This window comes from Martes martes (assembly GCF_963455335.1).
Source record: "Martes martes genome assembly, chromosome: 4".
NCBI lineage: Eukaryota > Metazoa > Chordata > Mammalia > Carnivora > Mustelidae > Martes > Martes martes.
In genome coordinates, this window is record NC_137891.1 from 122,216,362 (window position 1) to 122,241,281 (window position 24,920).

Genomic DNA, 24,920 nt, shown 5'->3' on the forward strand with positions numbered 1-24,920 from the left:
CCATCTTTAGAAATCACTGAGAATTGAGATCTTTCATAAGTCATAAATTCTTTAATACAAAATAAATACTTAAACTAGGGAAAAGCAGCACTGTTTTCTGAGAATTCCCCTCTATGTTTTCCTTGTGGTTAACTTCAAATTTCCATTTTCTCAAAACTGATTTATATTTTACACAGTTAAGTGCTATTGTATACTTTGCAATTTTCAAGGAGTTACGTGGTTCTTCTCTTCCTTGGAGATAATTTTGACACTGCCTATAGACAGCCACACACACGCAGATACAAATTTATCAGCCAATATCAGTAGATGACTAAAGCCCTGAGGAAACTATTGAAAATTAAACTTGGTTATAGTACAATGGTATCTGCAATGTATTGGCTACTTATCCATGTTTATAAATAGGACACAAAGAGCTTAATTTTATCATAACTGAAGAGCAATTTTGAGAAAGTCATGTAATTTAATGGTTTAACTGTTTTTTATTGCTGTATGTAAATGGACTGAATAACAGCAGTAAATGTTGAACACAATCTAATGCACTACAATTTCTTTGGAACACAATTTAAATTTCAAATTATGTTTAATGTTTTTGTACATATCACAGGTCTCTTTTTTAAAGCTTATCACATGGAATTGATTTATTTGAGGAAACTGGCATTTGGGAAAAATAGAGAAGTAGAATGGGTCATTTGGAAATCCGACCAGATATGTTTTAAGAAGCATGTCATTTATTTTTAAATAATCTTTTCCTTCCATTGTTTTGAACCTGACCGGTATCTTCCTGAGCCATATATTTAGATCTCTGAATAAGACAACTTTTTCCAATTGCATTGTGTTACTCGGCCTCAAGCATTTCCTTTTTCATTTGTATAGCTGGGCCTAAAGGGAGATGTTGACGCATAAGACACAACATAGTATAAGTTAGGCCACTTTTTCCTTTCAAAATGATTCACTAACTGGCATCCTTTCATTCTGTTCTTGGTGTTGTCTTCAGGACCATCATATCTTTGTATGAAATAATGTTCAGTGATGGGAGGGAGAAAATGCTGTTCTCTTTGCGTCCCATCTGATTTCAGAATGTTCCAATTAAGGTACAGACATGAAGGTCAGAAAAAGAGGTTAAAAAAGTAAAAAGTTCTTTTGGGAGGTAGAGTTAGAAGGCTCTGATGAGATTTTAAGATAGGAGTGTTAGAAATAAGCCAGGCTGTCTAACCTGCATTTTCATGAGCTGCCATCAACCATGGAGAAACATTACTCTAAAGCAGACTTTTTTATGAAATTTATAAATCTTAAAAGGAGAGTGCTAAAATATATTGTGCTCACAACAATATACTTTGAACTTGTGAAATTTTATTTTTTAAGAAGTTCAGTTTTGTGCTCACTGGAGGACTGCAAGCAAAATTGATAAAATATGGAACAAGCATGCTTTTAGGTTAAAAAAAATCTATAAATCTACCATAATAAAATTATTAAAAATTTCCAGCACATAATTATTAATGCTCTAAGGAAAAGTCTTGTTTTTCCTCAAGCTTTTACTTTCTCGGAGTGAATTTTCTCTTACCCTCCAACAATTTCTGCATCCCCCAAGCTGGTTGGTTAAATGAATAGATCACATCCATTTACTCTTGAATTCATCCTAAGGGTAACTTGACGGATTTAACGGTGGACCAAACAGCAATAGAACTCAAAGGCTTATGAGAAGGACAAAGAGTAAACAAATACTTATATAATTATAATAAATTCCTAAATGCAGACTAGAAGGCTGGAGTAAAAAAGGGACTTTCTTCTTTCTTTTGTTTCCTGGTTCCTGTCAAGATGAATCCAGGGTTGGCGGCAGCAGTCAGTAACCAAATGGCTCCAATTTGCCATTTCTCCAACATTCACAGAACAAGCTTCATCCTACTAGTGGCTCTCCTCCAGAGGTCTGGGTCCCAGGTCTTTTGCCCTCTCTGCTAAACTTCTGAGTTTTAACAATACTAATCTCTTCCCTTTGTTTCCCGGCCCTGCATGTGCCAGTTGCTTCCTGTAATTCCTACTTCTCTGATGTCTTGGTGTTCCCATTTGCCTGATTTTCAGTTCTTGCATAGTCAATTAACAAACCTTATATTACATTCTCTTTGTTAAAATGATTTGTATGAAATTTGACTGAGATCTACCTCATACAGTTGTCAAAACTCTAACATTAATCACATGTACATCTTCCCCACACCCCCCCCAAAAGACCTATGTTGGATATGTTAGTAACATATTCACATGTCCAGGATATCTGGAATGGTATTCAATTAAAAAAAAAAAAAAGTCAAATGAATAAGCCAGACACTGTGGCAGGCTTTGGAAGATTAATACTGAATTTACAAGTCAATGAAACAGATGGTAATATAAACAACTGGCTATGAAACAACTCTAGAATTATAGGTATGAAAGGTGTTTTTAAGGCCATGCCAACCTGATGGTAAAGATAACTGAACAGATAATGGAAAACATTACTCTTAAGCTCGCTTTCCTTACAAACTGTATCTATTAACTTAGGCCCTCTTTCAGGCTTCAGGTGGGTGAAGTCTAAGAACATTTAAATATTAAATCCTAACCAAAAAAAAAAAAAAAAAGAGTGGTATTATAAATAGGAAATGAAACAGATAAGTGAACCTGACATATTTGAAGCGCATTAGGACAGCCACCTAAATGAATGTTGGAGATTCATAGTGACTTCGTTACACCTTGGTGTTGGGGCATTTTGGAATAGTTGACAACCCCTTTGGCTATCCCAACATTGCTGGTGGGCATTGATGTCCCATTTTTGCTGCAGCATTGGACACTCCAGCATTAGCAAGTGGGCCTATACTCTGTAATTCCCCCTTCCAATTTCAGAGTTCTGAGTTCAATGCCAGTTTCTGGCCCCTTACGGTCAGTCTTACTTGGTCATAACTAATTGGATAAGCTCTCTGGTACCATCTTCATAGGAATAGTCCAGTATCACATTATGCTTAATTCATAGCAAAATATCCCTTGGTGGTAAGTGCTATTAAATAAAGCAGAACAAGAGTGCACTTTTTTAAATAGAATGCTTGGTCAAGTTTTGATTGATGAGGGTCCAGGTGGGCAGAGACCTAAATTAGATGCACAGTCAAGCCACAAAGATCAAGGGAAAGAATTATCCAGGCAGATGGAATAGCGAACGCAAAGGCCTAAAGTAGGCCTAGTTGTGGCTTATCTGAGAAAGTACAAGTCGAGGTGGAGTTGAAGTAGAATGAGTGAGGGGTCAGTGATAGGAGATACCAAAGAGGTAGACTTTGCCAAAGTTTATATGTGAGGTCCAGGAACGACTTAACAATTGATTGAACAATGTGCCGATTATGAAGATGAAGAAAACTGCTGGGGGAGTGGAATATCCAGGTATGTTGTATAAGAGGAACCATACGTTGTGTTTGAGATGCTTATCTGATATTCAAGTGAAAATGTCAACAGGCTGCTAGATATTGGAGTTGACTATGCAATGAGGAGTTTGGGCTAGAGATATAAATGTAGATACTATTAGGTGATTCTGCAGGCCATGTGATTAGATAGATTATCTAGGAGATCAATATATAGAGAGAGGAAAGAGGATAAAGACGGAGTCCTGGGTCACTCTAACATTTAGAAGTCAGGAGAAGGAGGGAATCAGTGATGGAGACTAAAACGAGGGTTAAGAGAGCAATTCTTTTTATTTTAATGGTACATAAACATATGCATAATTTTAGGCTGATGAAAATGATTTGGAAAAGAGGGGAATTGATGATGCAGGAGAAATAAGTAAAAATGTTAAGAACAAAGTCCCTAAGCAGGCAAGTGGGTGTAAAATGTAGTGTATACATGTAGGGGCTTGCCCTTGGAAGGTCTTGGAAACTAATTCGTTGTAATGTGGTGGAGAGAAGGATGCACAAGTACAGATGTAAGGAGGTCAGTAGATTTAGTAATGAGAGGAGGACCTAGGACAAAGATGACAAAAACACCCAAAGCAGGCAGGTGTTTCTATTTTTTGTTACTTGGGGGTGGTGGTGAAGGGTATGTAGTTTCAAATGAGCACTGAGTGGAAATGCCACCTACTGTCAGAAAAATTGATATTTCTCCCATGAAGCAAGATTTCCACACAGAGTTTCTCACTATTGTTAGGAAGAGTTATGTATCCCCTGCCTTATGGGAGGTATCATCCCCTTGCAGATATGTTGGGTGAGCCAGTGTGAGACAGGTGCGGGAGCTGGTGGCACAGCCACAGCAGGGACAGTGAGTGTCATCTGCCCTGGTGCAACAACGACAGAAAACTTAAAAGCAATAATAAGACTCACTTGGTTTTCATTATAACCATGCGTTGGCAATTCTAGATGTCAGTAACAAAATACTTCAAGCTCTTTTAAAAAAAAATCCTTTTTGGTTAAGTTCTAAACAATTATAAGGGTGACTTTTAATAATATATCTGAAAGCTTCAAATTAGCACATTTTTATTGCTTGTCCTTTAATAAACGTTGTTTTTGATGTGGAAGTTCGTTTGGAAAGCTCCCAGTGATAGAATTTGTTCTCCTACATAGGGACTCAGTGCTGCTCGTTTGGAGAAGTTTGTTAAGGATTCAGAATGTTCAGGAATGATTTTTTGTCTTCAATTCCTAGGGCACTACACGTTCTTGGGTTTTAAAAAGTGGATTTAGATGGGGCACCTGGGTGGCTCAGTGGGTTAAAGCCTCTGCCTTTGGCTCAGGTCATGATCCCAGGACTCTGGGATGGAGCCAGCATCAGGCTCTCTGCTCAGCAGGGAGCCTGCTTCCCTTCCTCTCTCTCTGGCTGCCTCTCTGCCTACCTGTGATCTCTGTCTGTCAAATAAATAAATAAAAACTTAAAAAAAAATAAAAAATAAAAAGTGGATTTAGAGTAACAGTTGATAAACAGGGGGACATAACTTGAATGACTTCAATCCTGTCATCCTATGCAACCTTTTGGATTTTTAAATCCATATTGAAAAGGTAAAATGTGAACTGCAAAGTTTTCCACTGGGAGGCAAATTTTAGTTCATATATGAAATATTTTATTGTAATTGAATAATAGCTCTAAAATTCTATTTAATTCAGGGAACCTGGGTGGATCAGTAGGTTAAGAACCTGCCTTCGGCTCCGGTCATGATCTCAGGGTCCTGGGATCAAGCATCGGGCTCTCTGCCTCTCTGCGCAGCAGGGAGTCTGCGTCTCCCTCTCCTCTCCACTTGTGCTCTCTCTCACTATCTCTGTCTCTCTCTCAAATAAATAAATAAATCTAAAATTCGATTTAACTCTTGAAAATTGTTTTAAAACTGAAGAACAAATACAAAAAACAATGTTACATCTGTGGTACAATTTAGTATTTTTGTACTTTTTAGAGATGTTTCAGTTTTATTAAAATCTACTCCTTAGTTACTGGACAATTACTTACCTAACTTTTATATATGATTTTTGATAGAACTTTCTGTTTGCAATTCTTTTCTGAGCATTATTATTAGTTTTATTTCTTTTTTTTTTTACGATTTTATTTATTTATTTGACAGACAGAGATCACAAGTAGGCAGAGAGGCAGGCAGAGAGAGAGGGGGAAGCAGGGTCCCCGCTGAGCAGAGAGCCCAATGCGGGGCTCGATCCCAGGACCCTGAGATCACAACCTGAGCCAAAGGCAGAGGTTTAACCTACTGAGCCACGCAGGCACCCCTAATTTCATTTCTTGATTATTCCTGCAAATAATTTTGTCATAGAAAAGAGGGGGTGTTAAAAAAAGATCTACTCTTGAGTGTCCTGTCTGCTAGATTTGCCATAAAGTGGAACGTTTCCTTTAATAGGATAGAGATGTATGTTTTTGTCATTATGGGGTGTGTTCCCATGGAAGACTGCAAATCAGGGTGTTCAAAGCACTTAAGATTTTTGGTGGAGAGAGAGGAATCCTTGTATTTGGAAAGCTAGGTGGTGGAGATTCACGGGCAGCGTAGTTGTTTCAGTTTGTTACGGGGCATATTGTAATTAGTTTTATGTCCAGCACACTCTCAAAGGCCAAAGGCTACAACAGATGATCTTTAAAATCATGCATATCTTTGTTTGATTCTAAGCCCCATCTCTTCCAGGCTGTGTCATTGTGAGCAAATTAATTTCCATAAGCCTTAGTTTCCTCTCCTGTCAACCTGTAAATAAAATAGCTATATCTCAGAGGACTGCAAAAATGGAATATTCTGTAAGTTGAAGCACTTAGCAGATGCTCAGTCCATAGGACAAGCCCAGTGAAATGTTTCCTTTTCCTTTACGTCTTTTAAATACTCCATTCAATTATGACCTCATTCTTTGCATAAATTTTCGTTAGCTGGACACTTTCCTTGTATTCTGTGCTGATTTTTAAGCCCTAAGGAGGTTTTAAGTACATTTGTTAATAAGTTGTGATATGTGACTTCAGTTTCTTAATGTGTTTGTTCAAATTTCCACAAACTATTTATTGACCGACGAGGAGATGCAATAAACAGGAAGCATTGATTTTTACTATATTCCACATGCATATAGCTGTCAAGTGTAAATGGGATCTTTCAGCCTCAAGATTGGAAGCCTGGGGAAGGCATGGGGAGTGCAGGGTGCAGGGGTGGGTGGTAAGTGGGGATTAAACAAAAGTCGATCCATTGTAACAATTTTATATCACTTTCATCCTAGGGAAGATTTGTATTGGTGGCCCTGAAGCAGAGAGCTCTGTATCCCGTTACCAGTCAATGAGTCATTCAGTCTCCCACGGATCCAAATAAAGTTTTACAGAATACCCTATGGCATGCCTTTCAAAATATATGAATGCCATAAAATATATCTTTTATTTTACCATATGAACTGACTCTGTCCCTTTTTCACCATTTGGGATAGCAATCTCACCATGTGTTTTTGGCTCTTAGGTTATCATCAGATATATTGGAGTTCTCTGAGCTTTTCCATTCTTAGTCCCCATGGTATTTTCAGGAGTTTTATAACTTGGTTGTAAAAATTCACTCTAAACTGAAACTTGGCAAACAATATATTAATCTGGGAAGTTAATTTCTTTTATAAAGTCCAGAATCTATTTAGCCCCTCTTTTGAGTTTTCAGAGACCTTGGAAAAATAAAGTGAGCAATTAAAGTTTTTTGTATCCTAAAAAAAAAAAAAAAAAAAAAAAAGTAATTGCATTTTTTCCAAAATCCCCTCAACCCTATTTTTACAGGTGAACAGCTTATATTTTGGACTGAGTTCTGATATATTTTGAATCAGATTTTTTTTTTTTGGCACAGTGAAATAGAGTAATTAAAAAAGGAAATAGGCTGAGCCTACCCTTTACATCATTGGAATAACAAAATATATTTAAAGAGTGGAGCCTTTCTGAATTTACAAAAAGGAATAAGATGTTAGTATCATTGGATGTGCATGAACCTACAAATAAATCAGTAAGAAGTATCACTTAAATACATGATGTGCCCTCAGTCTTGTAAGAATTACTAAACTGTGCTAAAATTTCTGTTTGAAGTCTATGTTTTGGACTTTGGGAGTGACAGTGCCACCTGGCAGTGACAGCAAATGTAAATTAGACTTGTACATCCTCCGGGCAACAGTGATGCTGTCACCATGTCCTCCCTTTCAGCAGGATAAAGCTCTGAGATGAGCTGTCCCAACAAGCTGATAGGCTAGATGGACCCTGCACTCACCACCTTCTCACCACAAAGACAAGCGCAGGGACAAAAGACACTTAAGAAAGACAAAGGATAAAACAAAAGAACATTTAAAATGAGGACTTACCAGCTTTAAAATACCTCCAGGTATGTTTTACTGAAGGAGTGCAAGAGACTTCAACCACGGTCTCTAGAATTAGACAGACCTGATGGCTACTACTGGTCTTGGTCAAGGGGAAGCTCCTTTATCTTTGCAAGTTTCTCTTTGCTTATTCCTTAAAGTAGAAACAATAATAATGCATCCATTTTTGGGTTCTAATAAGGCTTCAAATAGGAAGATATACATAATGCAATTTGCAGAATAATTAGCAAGCCGTAATTAATACTAGTTTTTTGTTACTCTTAATACTGCTCAATGTTTTGATTGATTTTATGAAGTAGATGTCACTGTCATTACCATTTTACAAGATGAGAAATATTTAGTTTCAAAACTTCAAAGTGCAAGATCTCAGCTGGTAAATATGCTTTGCTTGGTCTCAAATCTAGGTTTCCTGACAATAAACCTAGTACATCCTTTCCTGGTAACCATACTGCATATTTGAGGAGGACTTTCTTACTCAAAAAGTTGGATAAGTAGTTGTTTCATAGAGAACATAAACATTTTTTTATATTGATATTACTATACTGATGCACAGGTATCAATGTGTTTACTGGGTAGAGTTTCAGGGTCCCTAAATTTTTTTTTATTAAAATATATTAAGCATGTACTAAAATTATTTGTAATGGATTCAGATGTATCTGGTATAGTCTGTTATGTTAATAGCACCTGGAGTTCCCAGTGGATCAGATGGTTTAGAGTGAAATAGTCATAACAACTTAATAGCTTATTGATTTCTACATCCATGGGATTCATTGGTAATGTAGGTCTTGTTTCACCTACAATAATCATGAATGCTGCAAATGCAGCTGTTACATGTACATAATGAAGTAGGGCAATACTTGAGGAGGAAGGAGAGTTGGGGAAGGTTTTTATTTTTAATATGAAGTTAATCTGGACTTACTTAAAACAGAAGAATGAAGTAGGGTGCCTGGGTGGCTCAGTTGGTTAAGCATCTACTTTCAGCTCAGGTCATGAGCTCAGGTTCCTGGGATGGAGCCCCATGTCAGGCTCTGTGCTACCCATCAGATGGGTAGTAGATGCAGCAGGATGTAGTAGTATGAACAGATCCCATTCAAGAACATTTACACATTCTGGGGGCGCCTGGGTGGCTCAGTGGGTTAAGCTTCTGCCTTCGGCTCATGTCGTGATCTCAGGGTCCTGGTTTCGAGCCCCGCATTGGGTTCTCTGCTTGGCAGGCTGCTTCCCCTTCTCTCTCTGCCTGTCTCTCTGCCTACTTGTGATCTCTCTCTCTGTCTAATAAATAAATAAAAATCTTTAAAAAAAATGATTATACATTCTGGAAAGGTCCAGTACCTCTCCTCTGGCTATGGAGCATTCTTCTCCCTGAAATGATTCTTAGATGAATGGAGCTGCTTTGTCCAACATTTCCCCCCCATTCCTGGAAGTTGTCTCTCCAATGACTAGTTAATGTTGGGTCTTAAAGACTTGGCCCTTTCCTCTAATTTTTGGTAATGTTGATGTACCATCCAGCTTCAGGGCTTCTGTAGGATTGGCTGAGGCCCCTGGTGCAAAAGCAGTATAGTTCAATTTCTCCCTTACCCAGTCCCTCCTACTTCCTTACAAGTGATGTTTCATTGAGTGTTCCCAATAAACCTCCTAAATGCAGATCTCTATCTAAGGGTTTGTTTCCATCCGCATTTCCTGCTTTAGTTCCCAGTCCCACAACCATGACCCATTGTCATCGCAGTCTTCGCATCAATGCAGAGTGTATGTCCATGCCTCTTAGGAACTGGACTTGACCCTCAAACTCCCGGGACTATGGTAGTTGAGATCTCTGTGTCTTCAGCCCTCTGTTTTCATATGTTCCATGAATTAGCTTTACTTTGACATATTTGATCACAAAAACTAAGGGGAAAGTGCTGGAGGAAAAATATGTTGTACTTTATTGAACCTCAAACTACTTAAAAATCATTTGATGCTCTCTTTGAATAGCACAATGTTTAACTCAATATAGTTAAAGATAATGTAAGTAGTGGATCACTTGGCAGTTGTTTCCTTAGCTTTCATACTGGATGAGAGTCACCATTTATCCATGTTTCCCAATTGATTAAGTTGAAGGGCAGTGTTGATGGCAGAGAGACTCCTTAGCCTGTCACTCTGCCAGGAAGAACGTTGAGCACAACAAAGCCAGAGTTCCCAATGGGCTAAACTTGAGAAGTGGCTCAAGGTTATCTTTTATTTATTCATTTATTTGCTAAGTACCCATCAACTTCTCTGTGCCTTTGGTGACTCTAGTCTTCCAATTTTGAATCTTTTCTCCCACATCTTCTCAAGTACTCACTGATCCTGTGTTTCTTATTTCTCCACTGCCAACAAAACCTTCTCTCAGCTTTTTTTTCCACCCATACTAACTTGATAAGCAACTAAGATCTTATCTTCCTGTGGCAACGTTACAATTAACTTTGCAATCTTGAGGTACAACATGAATTATGTATCAATCATTGTGAACTCAGGACATCAGGGCCTTCCTAGCCTCCCTGAAATCATATTACCTAACTGATCTATACGGTGGCTGGCCTTAGGCCTTCATGTCCAAGGAAACAGGCAAACCAGAAGTAGAGTACTACGAATGAAATGTGTTGGATGAGACCGGCAAAGAATTTCTCACTGAGCAGGTGGCTGCGTAGAGTGGGGTAGCATGATTTTTGGTTTGACGGAGCAGACATTGGGGTTTTGGTGTGAAACTGGCTGTGGAGGTCAACTATGACCTTCAGCAAACTGTAAACCTTAATTTCTTATTTGTACAATGAGAATAATAACAGTACATGGCTTAGAGTTGTGAGGGCTCTGTGATATGCACTACTCACAGCACTTAAAGGACAGTGTTGGAACACCACTACTCAAACATTTGTGATGATGACGGTGAGAGAGAAAAAGGAAAAAATGAAGAAAGAATAGGAGACGTAATAAGAGAAAGGGAAGGGGAAAATCTTACATGTGATTCATCCTGGAGTCAGTTCTATTTATGGTTATAAAGCAAGACTGGTTGCCATGTGCACCTCCTTGTTTGGGCTCTTTAGCATTGCTCAGTCTTGCTACTTCTCTCCGGCCCACACTGGCATTTCCGGAGTGGCAGCAATGACCATAAACTGCCTCCCAGTGTCTGTTCTTATCCCTGACTTTGCCGTGAAGCAAGGAAGGAAACTTAGTAATTCCTTTTGTTTCCTGTCTTTTCCTTTTCTCCAAATTTTAGGGAGGTTTGGTGAGCAAGACCTGAAATAAAGACTGGGTTCTGCAACTTCTTCTTGAACATAATGGTTCTCCCATTCTTTTATTTAAGAAGTATGTGCTGAAAATCCGTATGTGCCAGACACTAAGGGCTGACGATTCAGTGGTTAGCATTAACATGTAAGCCTGCTAGTAGAGCTTAAAATCCAATGTAGGTTCACATGAAAAGATATTTAATATCATTAGTCATGAGGGAAATGCAAGTTAAATATAATGACCAACAACTCTATACCTACTAGAATGGTAAAAAATAATAAATAACCATCATCATCACTGAAAACACAAAGTGCTAGAGCAAGGGAACACTTGTTGAGAATGCGGAATACTTGATGACAAGAATGCACAACAGTTTGGCCACTTTGGAAGACAGCATAGCAATTTCTTTTAAAGCTAAACGTGTATTCATGTATGACCCACCACGTCCAACCCTGGTTTAAAAGCCCCCAGTATTCCCCACATCCTGGTACACATGCTTTCAGGTATTTTCTTTCCACATTGTATCAGAGTTAGTTTGTATGACCAACAGCTTATGGCAGAACTGATAGTGCGTGACCTCTAAGATTAGATAATAAAAGACTATGACTTCTGTCTTGGTCTTCGTCTCCTTGACCACTCTTTGGAGGACATTATCTGCCACAGAGATGTCCATAAGGACACTTAGCCTATGAAGAGGTCCACATGGTGAGGAACTAAGCATATGACTAATAACCAGCAAGGAACTGAGACCTTCCAACATTCACACATTGGCTTAGAAAGTGGGTCCTCCTCCAGTCTAGCTGTCAGATGACTACAGCCATACTGAGAGCTTGATTGCATTCTCAGAAAATAGCCTGAGCCAGAATCACCCAACTAAACTGCTTCTGGATTCCTTACCTAGAGACAATGTGAAGCACAACTTCATGAACTGTTGCCAAAATGTTACTCCAAAGGAACACTTTAAAAATCATTGCCTTGGAATGCCATGACAGTGTACACAGCTGCTTCAGAAGCCCTGCCAGTCCTTGCACAGCATTTTACCTATATCAGAAAAAAAAACAAATTGGACCACAGCTCACACTTTCTTGCCGAGGTGATCGGGATATTGCTATCCATCCTTATTATCTTAGTCACTGCCATGTGACTTCTCTGGCCACCCATCATTAGCAAAATCACACCGCTATTCTGCACTGATCCAACCACCTCGGTCTCTCCTCCTTCCTAAACCCTGCTACTCTGATCTGTGGGTCATCTGCTCTTTGTTCAACCCACCCTATCCTCAAACTTTTCATAAGATTAGCTTTATTACTTGGCTCTAACTGAAGCTTGGCTCTCTCTTAAGGCCACCACTCTCCTGTAGCCTTCTTGGGACAAGTCTGATTTTATCTCTCACACTCACGTAACTCTGGGACAGTGAGGCTGGTGTTCCTCTTACTCACTACTGCAGTTTTCAGACCATTATGACCTCTCTTTCTTCCTTCCTCCTCTCTCTCCTCTCTTTCTTTTTCTCCCTCTCTCCCTGTCTGTGTGTCTGTCTCTCACTTGCGGGCATACATGTTACTCCTCTTAGGTGCATGACATTTATACCCTCCTCGCCCCAGACTCACTGCTTTCATCTACTGACTCTTATTCACTTCACTTGTCAAAGGCCTTAGTTCCTGGCTCAGCACAATTTCCTTTTCTCCCAATTCTGTGATTATTTTTGGTGACTTGAGCATCCATTTAGATAAACAGCCCAATATCCTTTGTTCTTTGATCAGCTCACATGTGATCTCACCTCATCTACCCAGAGCCATACTTGAAAATATTCCACTTTTGAAATGTTGATTTCAAACACCCCACTCTCTGATGAACTTTTTATCTTTCCTATTATGTATCCAACTTCTTTTGAGGTTGTGTTCTGTGGCAGCATTGAGACTTCCAATCCATTGTCATCTATCCTTTTCTTTCTGTCCATCAGCCTCCACCTTGCTCTACTTCCCTTGTGGTCTGCCCAGTTTCCAGAGGCCATCACTATGGTTCCTTACAGAAAATGTCCTCAGAACACTTGTTATCTTGTTCCTCTTTCATTCTACTGATAAAACTCCAACACTGGATGAACTCTACCAAGAATTGCCTCAATGCCAATGTGTGAGAAGGTTAACTTTGCTGGAAAAAATATTACAATGGAGTGGAGTGCTTTTAGTTTAAATTGATCATTTACTTTACAGTCAACATTGAACAACTATTTTAACCATGCCACCTATTATTTTAGACATCGGGAAACCAAAAGAAGCACCGAATGTAAAAATCTTGCCATCCTAGAGCTAGGACATTAGTCATTGTTCTCTTTCTTCACTTCCAATGTCCTCACTGATCACTGCAATTGAACCTTTTACTCCATAATTTGTCTGGTCAGCGAGTCTCATGTTGTTAAATCCAGAGGACCTTTCTTCGGCCTCCATGTTGTTACCATGAGGACCGTGTTTTTCCAGCTCCTGTTTTCCTCCTCCTGCTGTTGCTGCTGTTGTTCACATTCTTCTGCCTCTCCTTCCACCCTACAACCCACTCCATCTCAGGTTTCTCTGTGATTTCTGCTTTATCTCATACCCTCCTCTCCATCTGCACTCTCTCAGTAGATGAACTTGTTGATTTTTCTATATTTAAATGCCATCTCTCTAGTGATGACTTCTACATGTATATCTTTAGCCAGGACTGCTCTCCTGATATCCAGATTCTCATATGCTACTTAACATGTCTGGTTAGGTCATTCACAGATATCTCACACTTGTCATGTCAAAATAGAACATCTTCCATTAAAATCTATGCCTTCTCTCTTTGCCAGTCATTCCTGTCTTAGGAGATTGTACTATGGTTCACTTAGGCGAGCCAGAAAACCACATCCATAATTCTGTAGATATGGCTCTGTCTGGTCCTCCGTCAATCCCTTTCCCCTTTCTCTTTAAAAATCCAACCATCCTATATTTTTTTCCACTTCCTCAAACTCACAAATTATTTCTGACTCGGGTACTTTTGCATATGACATTTCCTCTATTTGGAGTATTCTTGGCTATTGGGATTCTTTCTCCTACTCAGAAATGCCTAGAGAAAAGATAGATTTCAGATTTAAAATGCTCCACAAGGCCTTCATAATTCCTTTTTATCTCAAGTAGTATGAGTGTATGCATTTGCATTTATTGATTCTTATGCCATATGTGAATGGCTTTAATGGTCACTGTCGTCTCCTTCTAACCTTTGGTTGTGGTTACATGTAGACTAAACATACCCATTTGGACTCATGTTGCACAAACACCTAGTTAGATCTCCTCTAGTAAGTGGAGACAAGTTAGGTTTTTAGCAGTGATTATAGTCTCCTCACTTGATACAGGCATAAGCTGGGGATCCCAAAATGATGGAGGTTAGTTTTTAATACAGTGGAATTAACATTAAACAAAGCTGATGAATAAAAAGGGTGACATCTCTAGAATAGTTAAAATCCTTAAAATGCTTTTTCCCAAGGACTCTGTGTCCCATATTGTATTCTTTCTGCAGGGAACATCATTGCTTTTTGACAAGGCTGCTCTGTAATAATATGCAGTGCAACAATAAATTTCTTTAAGTGTGTGACTAAAGGCTGCCTGAAAGGCTTTGTAGTCATTCCACCCATCATTCTTCGTAAACTTCCGCATTGCAATTCCATTTGCTTCTTGGTTATTTTGTACAGTTTCCCTTTAGTGAATGTCTGTCGACTTCTTCGCATCTGGATCCAGTTAGATCTTTATGTGAATCTAATTATCTTTCCCTACATGTGCTCAACAGAGACACACTTATTAATAAGAGTTTGAAGGTGGGTTTCCATGTTCAAATTACTTTGTCCTTTTATTAGACAATCCTCAATAACTTGAATTCCAGACCTAATCCCGACTCTGGCTTTTAGACATTGAGAAAACTTGGGCACCAGCAAGTACAGTAAATTTGTTCTTAGAAGTGGGCCAGATCAGGTACAAACAGGACTGATTTGATTCCTCTGTGATATAATTTCAGGGGTACAAGGGAGGATCTTTGTTCAAAAATGGTCTTTGCCTTGATGGTTTAATCAGTTTTTGCTGCTCTACCACTACCTCTCCCCCTAAATCATAAAGGGTGGTGGATTTAAGTTTATATGTTGTTGTGGGTTTTTGCTAAGTTTTGACAGCCACGTTTCTATCTTCTCTCTCTTTGTTAATGAAACCCAAATTTCCTTTTGGAGAATCGCTCCATTTACCATCCTGTGCAAGGTAAGGGTAGAGGTCCATACTCACTTCCAGGGGTGGCACACGGGACTTACATCTGCCTATTTAACATTTCCTGTGTTTGTCTAAGGGTTGCTTTAGTAATGAGGGCACATTCTGAGCTGTTCTAGTGAGAAAAAGTAAAAAGTCTTGAGTCTTGGGGAACAGCTACCAGAAAACAACATTGAATGTGAGGAGACATATGCTAAGATACTACAGCCACTCCCCCCACCCCAATCAGTGCTATCAGAAAATGCAGCCAATCCAAAGGAAGCAAAGCTTCAATAAAAAAGAGAGAAACCATGTCTTGGTGCTATTATTTGAACTCCTGGATTGATCTAGGAGTTCCACTATCAGTTTAATTTTTAAAATATTAAATTTTAAAATATTTAAAATATTAAAATTTAAAATATTAAAATATTCCCCTTATGTTTAAGAAGGCTTAGTTTGGGTTACTGTTGACTGCAACTGAAGGACTCTTAACTGACACATTGATTATTCACATTCTAATTTTCATTGTTTTTATTTATTTATTTATTTTAATTAAGATTTGACACTGGGGAATTGAAGGGAAAAGCAAGATAGTAATGGAAGTGTAAGCAAAGGTGGAAATAAATCCAGTGACGAGATAAAGGGAGAGAATGGAAACCCCTGAGACTCAGATTTAAAACTTAAAGTCTAAGGCTTTTGATTTTGTGTTGGGATCCATTAGATTTAATCTCGACTCCTCTAACTTCTGAGGAGTGCAACTATTTGGAAATGCAGAAGACACAAGAGAATAGACAACTAAGAGTTTTGCATAGTATATATTATGGGTTGAACTGTGACCTCCCAAATTCATATGTTGAAACCCTAACTCTCAGTATCTCAGAATGTGACTGTCTTTGAAGAAAGGACATTTAAAGCCATAATTAATTAATTTAAGGACATTTAAAGTCATAATTAATTTAAAATAAGTACTAATCAAATCTGACTAGTGTTCTTATAAGAGAAGGAAATTTGGACATATAAAGAGATTCCAGGGGTATGCATGAACAAAGAAAAGACCATGTGAACAAAGAGGTGGCCATCTACGAGCGGAGGGGAAAAATCTCAGAAGAAACTGAAACTGCTGACACCTTGATCTGGGACTTCCAGACTTAAAAATGTTGTTTAAGTACCCAGTCTCTGGTATTTTGTTGTGGCAGCCCTAGCAAACAAATATAGGATACATCTCATATTTATTGTTTGCTTCAGAAGTGGACTTTACATTCAAGAGCAAATGCAATTTTAGGGGTTGGAGGATGGCCAATTACTTAAAAAGGTACATCTATTATGTGAAAGGATATGGAGTAATTGTGATAGATTGGGCATTCCCAAATATAAGAGAAAATTCTGGAATGCATCATATTTACAGTCATTTGGGACTTAAGCCATTTACACATGAAACAAAACAAAACAAAACAAAACAGACATAAATCAAGAAATGGTAAATGAATAAATAATACAAACATGGGTACTCTGCCGATGTTCAGGAAGTGGGGAGGATTACTTTAAACTAGAAAGGTTGCAAGATCTTTGTTAGAGAGGTGTCATTTGGGTTGGGTCTCAATCAGAAGAGGTTTTAGTTAAGAGCTAAGAGAAGACATTCTGGGCAAGGAAAATTTTCACTAAAATAAGAAGGTACAAAAGACATTGGGGGAATAGGAATAAACCAGTGAGGCTAGAACAGAGGGTTTCTATAGAGAGTAGTAGAAAAATAAGCCTAGGAAAGGAGTGTAGAGGTAGAATATAGAGAATTTGTCAGATAAATTAATTTGGATTTTTTTCTTGAAGGCAAAAAATGGAAAGCCATTGATGGTTCTTCAGCAAGGAAGTGCTGATAAGAGGTCTCTTTGTTGAAAACTCTCTTTTGGGATCGCAGAGGAGGGTGTTAAAAGGAGTTCAAGGTGAGAGACTGGAGGCAGGGGATAAGCAGTAATGGCTGTGGTCTACGTAGGAGATTGGGGTGGATGAAAGTTCTCCTTAACCCTCACCTAGACAAATGTGCCCAAGTGTAAGTTTTAGTTTGATTTGCCTCAGGCAATGTGAACAGCATATTAACCCTTTCTAAACATTTTCTAGATTCTCTTTTAAATGCTAAGTAAGTCCTTGTTCAGCTAACTTGTACATGAGTCTTGGCAAATCCTAATAATATACTTTCTTGAAATAAGATCTTTATATTCTTCGGTTACTAATTCCCCCTGGTGCCCTTGCATAAAATGCATGAAATCTCCTCATTATTGCTTAAATGCCCTTGCCAATATAAAACTATTTATTTCATTGTGGGAATTTTCCTTCAAACACCTGTTCTTTTTTTTTTTTTTTAATCTGCAAATTCTCTTTAGTTCAAGGTTATCCTTTTTCTTTTCTTTTCTTTTCTTCTTCTTCTTCTTTTTTTTTTTTTTTTTTTTTTTTTTGGTAACAAGTATTCAACCCACTGAATCAGTTTTCTCAGAGTCCACTGAGGAATGTACTGATCTGCTTTCTCTTTCCAGATGTGGTTTAATTGTTTAACATAAAGACATATGCTGAGATTTAGGAAGAACTCCCTCTAGAACTCAGTATTATCATTATGTGCCAATTTAAAGTCATCAATGATCAACCAGAGATCTTTTCTGCCCTTCAATTAAAACATACTAGACGGGCAGGATATGGTAAACCAGATGCAATAATTAAGAGAATAGTTTCACTGTTCATGTTGCACATTGCTGTTTGCTACAGCATGACCATTAAACACAAAGTAAAGCCAAGAAGGGTTGTATGGCCTCATAAAAATTCCATTTGGCTTGAAAATACAGTACCATTTTACATTAATGTTAAACACTCCAAGAGATAATTACACAGTCATGAGTCAACTGTGTCAAATAATTAAATACAGGAAATGGATCAATGAAAAAAAGTCCCCCTCCTTGACTTTGACCCTTTCCAAACAAATTAAAGAAAAAAATATTCACAACCTGTATAAAAGTATTCTTTTTGGAAGCCTGATCCCTTGGGAACTGCAGGTGGCAACAGGGCGAAGATATTCATTAGCATGACATTCCATATACACAGGGAACCGTTGCCTCCATAGCTCCAAGATTTTGCAACAAGATCAGTTATCTAGGAAGTGTAATTATTTGGCAAATCCATTAAGTGATATCAAAGGGTTGCAAGCATTTATTAAGTTGTATGGTGAGATAAGTTATTACTTTCTATTCAGATGATTATGGTAAGTTATTCCATGAAAATCTAATGGAAGCCTTTCTGATTACACAGTATATAACAGTATAAATCTCCAGCTAATTATCTCTGATGATAATCATATTGCCAAATATTCTAATTTTGAGTATTTATCATGAAAATATTTATTACTTCACTTCAAAAATTTCCTTCTTTTCCTCTTTCCGCACCTCCATTTCTTTCTTCCTCTGCAGAAAAAAGATGTCTTTATGCAATCTAGTTTGTTAATGATAAACTACTCTGTTTTGGAGTGGATGTGTGGAAGTTTAAACACATTTGTGATATTCCTCTTATGAGGGACAGAGGTATCTAACTTCTCTTTGATAGCAGGTAGTTAAGTCCATTAAAATCTCTTTTCTTTGGGGTTTTTAAAGGTCCCTGAAATGAGAGTAGCTCAGAATTCCCTTGTCTCCAATTAAGTTGTTGAGGAAAAAGGTAACCAGGGTTCTCCTAAGAGTCTGATGTTCAGGGCAAGAACTAGCTGTTAACTTAATGAACCAATCAAAGGAATTTATAAAAAGGTGGCAGGCATGGGGGAACCAGAAAAGCAACTGAAAAGGGAATTAATCAGTTACTTGAAAATCAAAAAAGTGAATTAAATCAAATCTACTGAACTTCTAAGATGTGATAATTTCATTTGAGTTGAATCTGACCTTAGTTTTTGAGGATTTTATAATAAAGAATTATGTACTCAGCTCCTGTTGGCTTTCTACCAGGGAGTTAAATCCCAAACCTTAAGGGTTAGAAAAGTCCTTTTCACCTCAATTATGTGTGATTCATACATTAATATTTGTACTGTCTGTAGACTTCCATTGTTTTCTTTTATAGAAGGAACATTTTAATCTAGATCAGCAACTCAACCATGTTAATGAGCCACTTGGAGGAGAGCCCAGAATCCTGCAGGATGAAGAGACACTCCTATTAGGAACTTTCCAAGTTAGGATAATAGCTAATTTGAACCAGTGATGAGTTATACATAATGTACAATCTCATTCTTTTAATACAATTCCATAGAAGCCAACTGGACTATATTCAGAGAGTGTGGATTTTCCTAATGCATTGTGATAGCTTCTGGCAAAGATTATAAATTTATAGCATGACACCATAGCTGGGGTCAGTGGCTATTAAGTATTATCATGAAAAGGCCATCTTGTTGGAGGATAAAACAAGATTCCCTTCTATTCTTTAGTTCAGTTTATTGCCCTTCATAGTAGACATATGGTTACCCAGTCATCCTTCCATAATTATTCTGCTTGGCCTGATGGCTGGAATGAGACTGACACCTTCAGACCATTCTCCAGGGGTGGGCACATGACGCAAATCAGGCCAATCAGAATCTTGCTAGGGCTTCTCTGAGCTCTTCGTAACACATGCTTACTATTTTTCAGTGAACTTGAGCTGTGAGAATGCTGTGCCCATCTTGTTGCTACATAAAGAGAGCCACTTGGGGAAAGGAGTCCAGCAGAATGACGCAAGCAAAAAGGAGAGGAACAGGACACAAGAGCCTGATGACACTAAACTCTAGAATCGTGTTTGAATCCAGCTCGTCATTTCAACTTCCTAGTTTTTCAGCTAATGATTTTCCTCCTTTGGTTAGGTTTTTGAAGTATGGATCCTAAAGAATTCTAAATCAATTTTCAAACAAGGAACATTAATAATAGTGTTTGAGACAGGGTTCTCTCTTTCTAGTGTTAAAGGATAAAAAATGACTTCAGACTATTTCCAAGGTTTCCAGTAAGGGCTAAATGCTAGTTGGATGACAGATTCAGATGGTAGATCATTCTAGAACATGTATCTCCTATAGCTGCCTGAGAAACTCCCCAGAGATTCTGGTTAAGTATACCTGGAGTAGGGCCAGCTCAGCTCATTTCTAATGAGCTCCCCAGATCTAGACAATGCGAGTGATAATTGATAGACTGAGAAAGAATAATTATATCGTAGCATTATATTTACTATAAAGAAGGGGCTGTGTGACCAGTACAAGGCCCTTTAAAACACAAGATGATGGTAATTAATGCCATGGTAGAGGGTTTTCCTGAATTATCTCCCCACTGTTTCATTAGGTTAATAGTGTATAGAGTTTGAAATGAGTTTAGAATCTTTTCATCTTAACTTCTATGTGGTGCATTAATTTACCCCATTATATCCCTATTAAGATATCATTTAGCTTTTGCTTGAACACCTCTATCAATATTTCTAATCTCCAAAGATATCTCATTCCACTTGGGGAATATTTTATTAGAAGGTTTGCCCTCATGTTGAATAGATTTTTACTGCTGTTTAACTTTAACCTATTATACTAACCTAAAGATTTACAGAATAAGTCAACTCTCTCTTTCTTATGATACATGCTTAAGTATTTGAGGACATCTAACAGGGCTTGACAGCTTTCTTTCCTTTTGGGTATTTTTTTTTGTTAGTTCTTTCAACCTTGACACTTATGCCGTGCTTTCCCATATGTTTTTATCCTGGTGGCTGTTTTCTGAATGTGGTTCAGTTTCTTAGTTCTTCTCAAGAAGTATGCTTAGAAACAAAGAGTACTCTTGAGATGCAATCTTAAAGCAGAGAAAGAAATTCCAGTATCTTCCCTGATTTTGGACATTAGACTTCAATTTATGCAATTTAAGATAACTTATTAACATGTTTTGGCAGCTTCATGACAGACTTAATTTGTTTTGAATTTGTACTTAACCAAGGCTAATTGCTGAAGCACTGTTGGATCCTTCACTCTGGTTGTCCCTTCAAGAAATTTTTGATACAATTAGGCTTACTAGGCTTGTCAGTGTCTCCTTAAATAGCGCACAGTATTACTAGACACCATTTGAAGTTTTATAAGTCATTGGTCACGAAATGAGTGGACATACAATTTATCATCCAAATTGCAGTTCTTTTTTAGTGTGTAAGAGTAATTACTAATAATTACTCTGCTGAAAATAGGAACTGACCCAGCCAAACTAGGAGTATGTTTCCCCTAACTGTAGGGGAATTAGAACTAATATTTACACATGCTTTAATCTAAAGGAGAATGATCAAATGTAGCTGTTTGAAACTTTTGTTAACTATTACTAAAAATCTCGATGGTATGACTTTATATACTTGTCAGTGATTTTAGCAGAACTGTATTAGAATGTTTTTTTCAATTATGCTCCTTTACTGTGGGTGAGTTTAAAGGATGCTTTCTTTGACCCAGATTTCCATGTTGGCTAACCTTCTTTTCTTCAGAGCAATATATGCTCTAAGCCAGAATCTCCAGTTTCCACCAAGCTTTTCCAGACATCCCTTTTCCTCCCCTTGGTGGCCTAACCCCCCACCCCCCCCATCCCCATTATCTCATGGAGTGTTGTTTCCTCCCCTGTGAAATAGTCTGGCCAGTTGAGGTCACTGGGCAAACATTTAATTAGCAATCATTGGCTGAATGCTGTGTGTCTGGCTCCACCCACGGTCTCCAAGCTAAAGATCTGAAGAATTCCAAATCCTCCTAAAATCCCCTTTGGGTGTAACAAGGAAGAGCCTGTAGACTGAAAGCCAACTTGTCCTCACCTCAACTCAAAGCTCATCATCCACTTGGGAAAAGGCAGTTTTAAAACAAAACAAACAAAAAGCACAATCCAACTCTTTCTCCACATAAACTTTGTAAAGTATCAAATTAAAAAAAACAACAACAACAAAAAACCTCTTTTGTGCTTTTCTTTGCTTTTTACCCTTCCTCTCTGGATGCTGTATATGGGCTGTTTTCTGCCTTGTAGTCAGAGCCAAACTTTAGGCTTGTGTGAAACTTCAGAGGTTGAAAAGAGCCACGCTTTCGGGTGGAGCTGAGAGTTAGGAAGGGAAGTGGAGAGTAGGGGTGCTTTGAAGTCAGATTCCTGTCTTCCCGATTCTGGTTGGTGTTTTGCAGCAGTGTCTTAGTAATTGTAAATATCTGAAAACTTGTTTATAGGAAGTAAGCTAGATTTGTGGGTCACTTTCAAATTAGAATTCATAAAAATGTTACATAAAAATGTAATTTATTCCACACCATGGAAGGGAATATCCTGTTTCTGTTTCTCTTCTTTGGCACTCCAAAGACATCAAGGAAAGCACATGATCTATACATAATCTTCTCCAATCCTATTTCTGAGACTATGGCGTTGCATACCACAAAAAATTAAAGTTTTAACATTAATTCTTTCATTTTAAAAACCATAGGCTTCCTATTGGAGAATCTGAGTAACAGGAAGGTAAGTCCAAAATATTTACTTGTTGTATGATTTATTTTAAGTGCACCAAATACTTAAGAGCTCCTAAAGTCATGTATAAAGTACAAATGATGCAGTAAAACTCAAGCCAGAAGTCTGTCTACTCTGCATGAAGCTAGCCCCAAGAGATTTAATCTTATCTACATTTCTCCTAAAGTGAACACACTGGAACTAAATGTGGGTTTTCGGGAAGTCATCAAAGAAAAAAAAAAAAAAAAGCAAAAATCAGAGCAATACAGTCAGCATGGTAACACTGCCTCTCTGCTCCAATCCCAGGTCATGCTTTCCTGAATGCCTTGTTGTCAGGAAGGCTCCTGCTGTAACTGTTGCATCATCCACAGATGCCTCCTTTGATACAAGCAAGGCCAGATGCCCTCCACCGCCAACACGGGTGATGCCATCATTCTATCACTGACAAAGCTATTCCTAAGACATGTATTTTACAGAAGAAACTAAATGGACTTTTTAGATTCTAAACATGGACTGTCTTTGATGGTTAGAAAATAGCCAAGAAATATCCCATATCTCACTTGAGAAAGCTACTGGCTTAGTAGGGCACACAGAGCCTCAAGTTCAAAACATTAACAGGATGGGGTAAACAGAGACTTAATATGCTAACTCCCCATATTCAACACCTCTCCATCCCTATATACAAGGAGGATATGCATAGATTTGAAAAATGTCTGGCTACTTTTGGATAGATTCTATGAAGCACTTCATGACTCAACTAGATTTTAAGGAGTCCACCCCTCCTGGAAAATAGTGTGTTTTCTCAATTAGACCACTTGAGCCCTCTGAGTGATGAATTTAAGCATAGCTGAGTATTAAAATACATTTTAGATTCTCAATTTTGTCAGTGTTCTCCATTTCTTTATTACTATTCAGTGATCGTGGGAGTACAGTTGGTATAGAAAAAAAACGAACCATTCTGGAATATAGAAGACTGAATAATTAACAGAAAAATACAAAACACATTTTCAACTCTTTTGCTTCTATTTTTTTAACTTTGAGGAAGCTCATCTGCTCATTTACTACTTTTCTAAAGAAAGGGACATGGGATTTAGTATATAGCGCAAGTATTTGCAAATAAAAAAGAGCAATTTTATCTATTCAGAGTTGTGATTATTAGCTAAGATAGTAGATATGAAGGCATTTTGTAAACATTAAGAAATACATTGTTAATATCTATTATTTCATTCACCAAACACTTATTTAATGCATATTATACTACAGGCCTAATATACAATGCTGCCTATAAAAATATGAGCAATGCACAGTTTTGCCATGAAGAAGCAAAAAAAGCATCTCCTATCAAGGGAGATGTGTTCCATTACCCTCATTGTCATCAGTGTTATTGACTCTGTGCTCACTGGGAATCAGGCTCAGTTCCCAGCTCAAAGAAAAAGTGGTAAGTAAACCAAAGTCCCTGCCCTCTTCAGATTTAGAAATACAGTCAATAAGGAAATAAATAACTATACATTATTAGATACACATTATTAGATAGTGATAAAAATTATGAAGAAAATAATGCAGGAAAAGGGTACAACGTAATTCATGAATATTTTTGAAGAGAAGGGCTCCTCAAAGAGATAATACATGAGTTGGGACAAGAATGATTTTGAAGACACCATGCAAAGGTCTGGGATCAGTAAAATGGCCTCTGAGGTAAGAGGGAAACCAAAGAATGTGCTGAATTGGAAACTAAGAGAAGAAAGAAGAGGTTGACTCTTAAATGGTACTGACAGGCTGATTAAAATTAGGAGTGAGAATTGAGCTCTACCTGGGTAAAATGGAGGTCACTGGTGGCCTTGTAAGCATGGCTTGGACAAATTTCTGGGGAAAACCTTGACTGTAGTAAGTTAAAGAAAGGTCTGATGTAAGGAGGTGGAGCCACCAAATACAGACACATTCCAGAAACTGTGCTTAAAATAAGGGAAGTAGAGAAACAGTACATTACCTACTGAGAGACATAGAATCAGTCTAAAGCTTTTGAAGATTCTAGTCAGTGGTGCTTAAACTTTTTGGTTTTAGAATGTCTTTAAATATAATAATATGTATTATATGATTATTGATATATTCTGTATTAGAATTTCAAATGTAGAAATATTTAACATATTTATTAATTCAAAAATAACAATAAGCTAGCACATGTT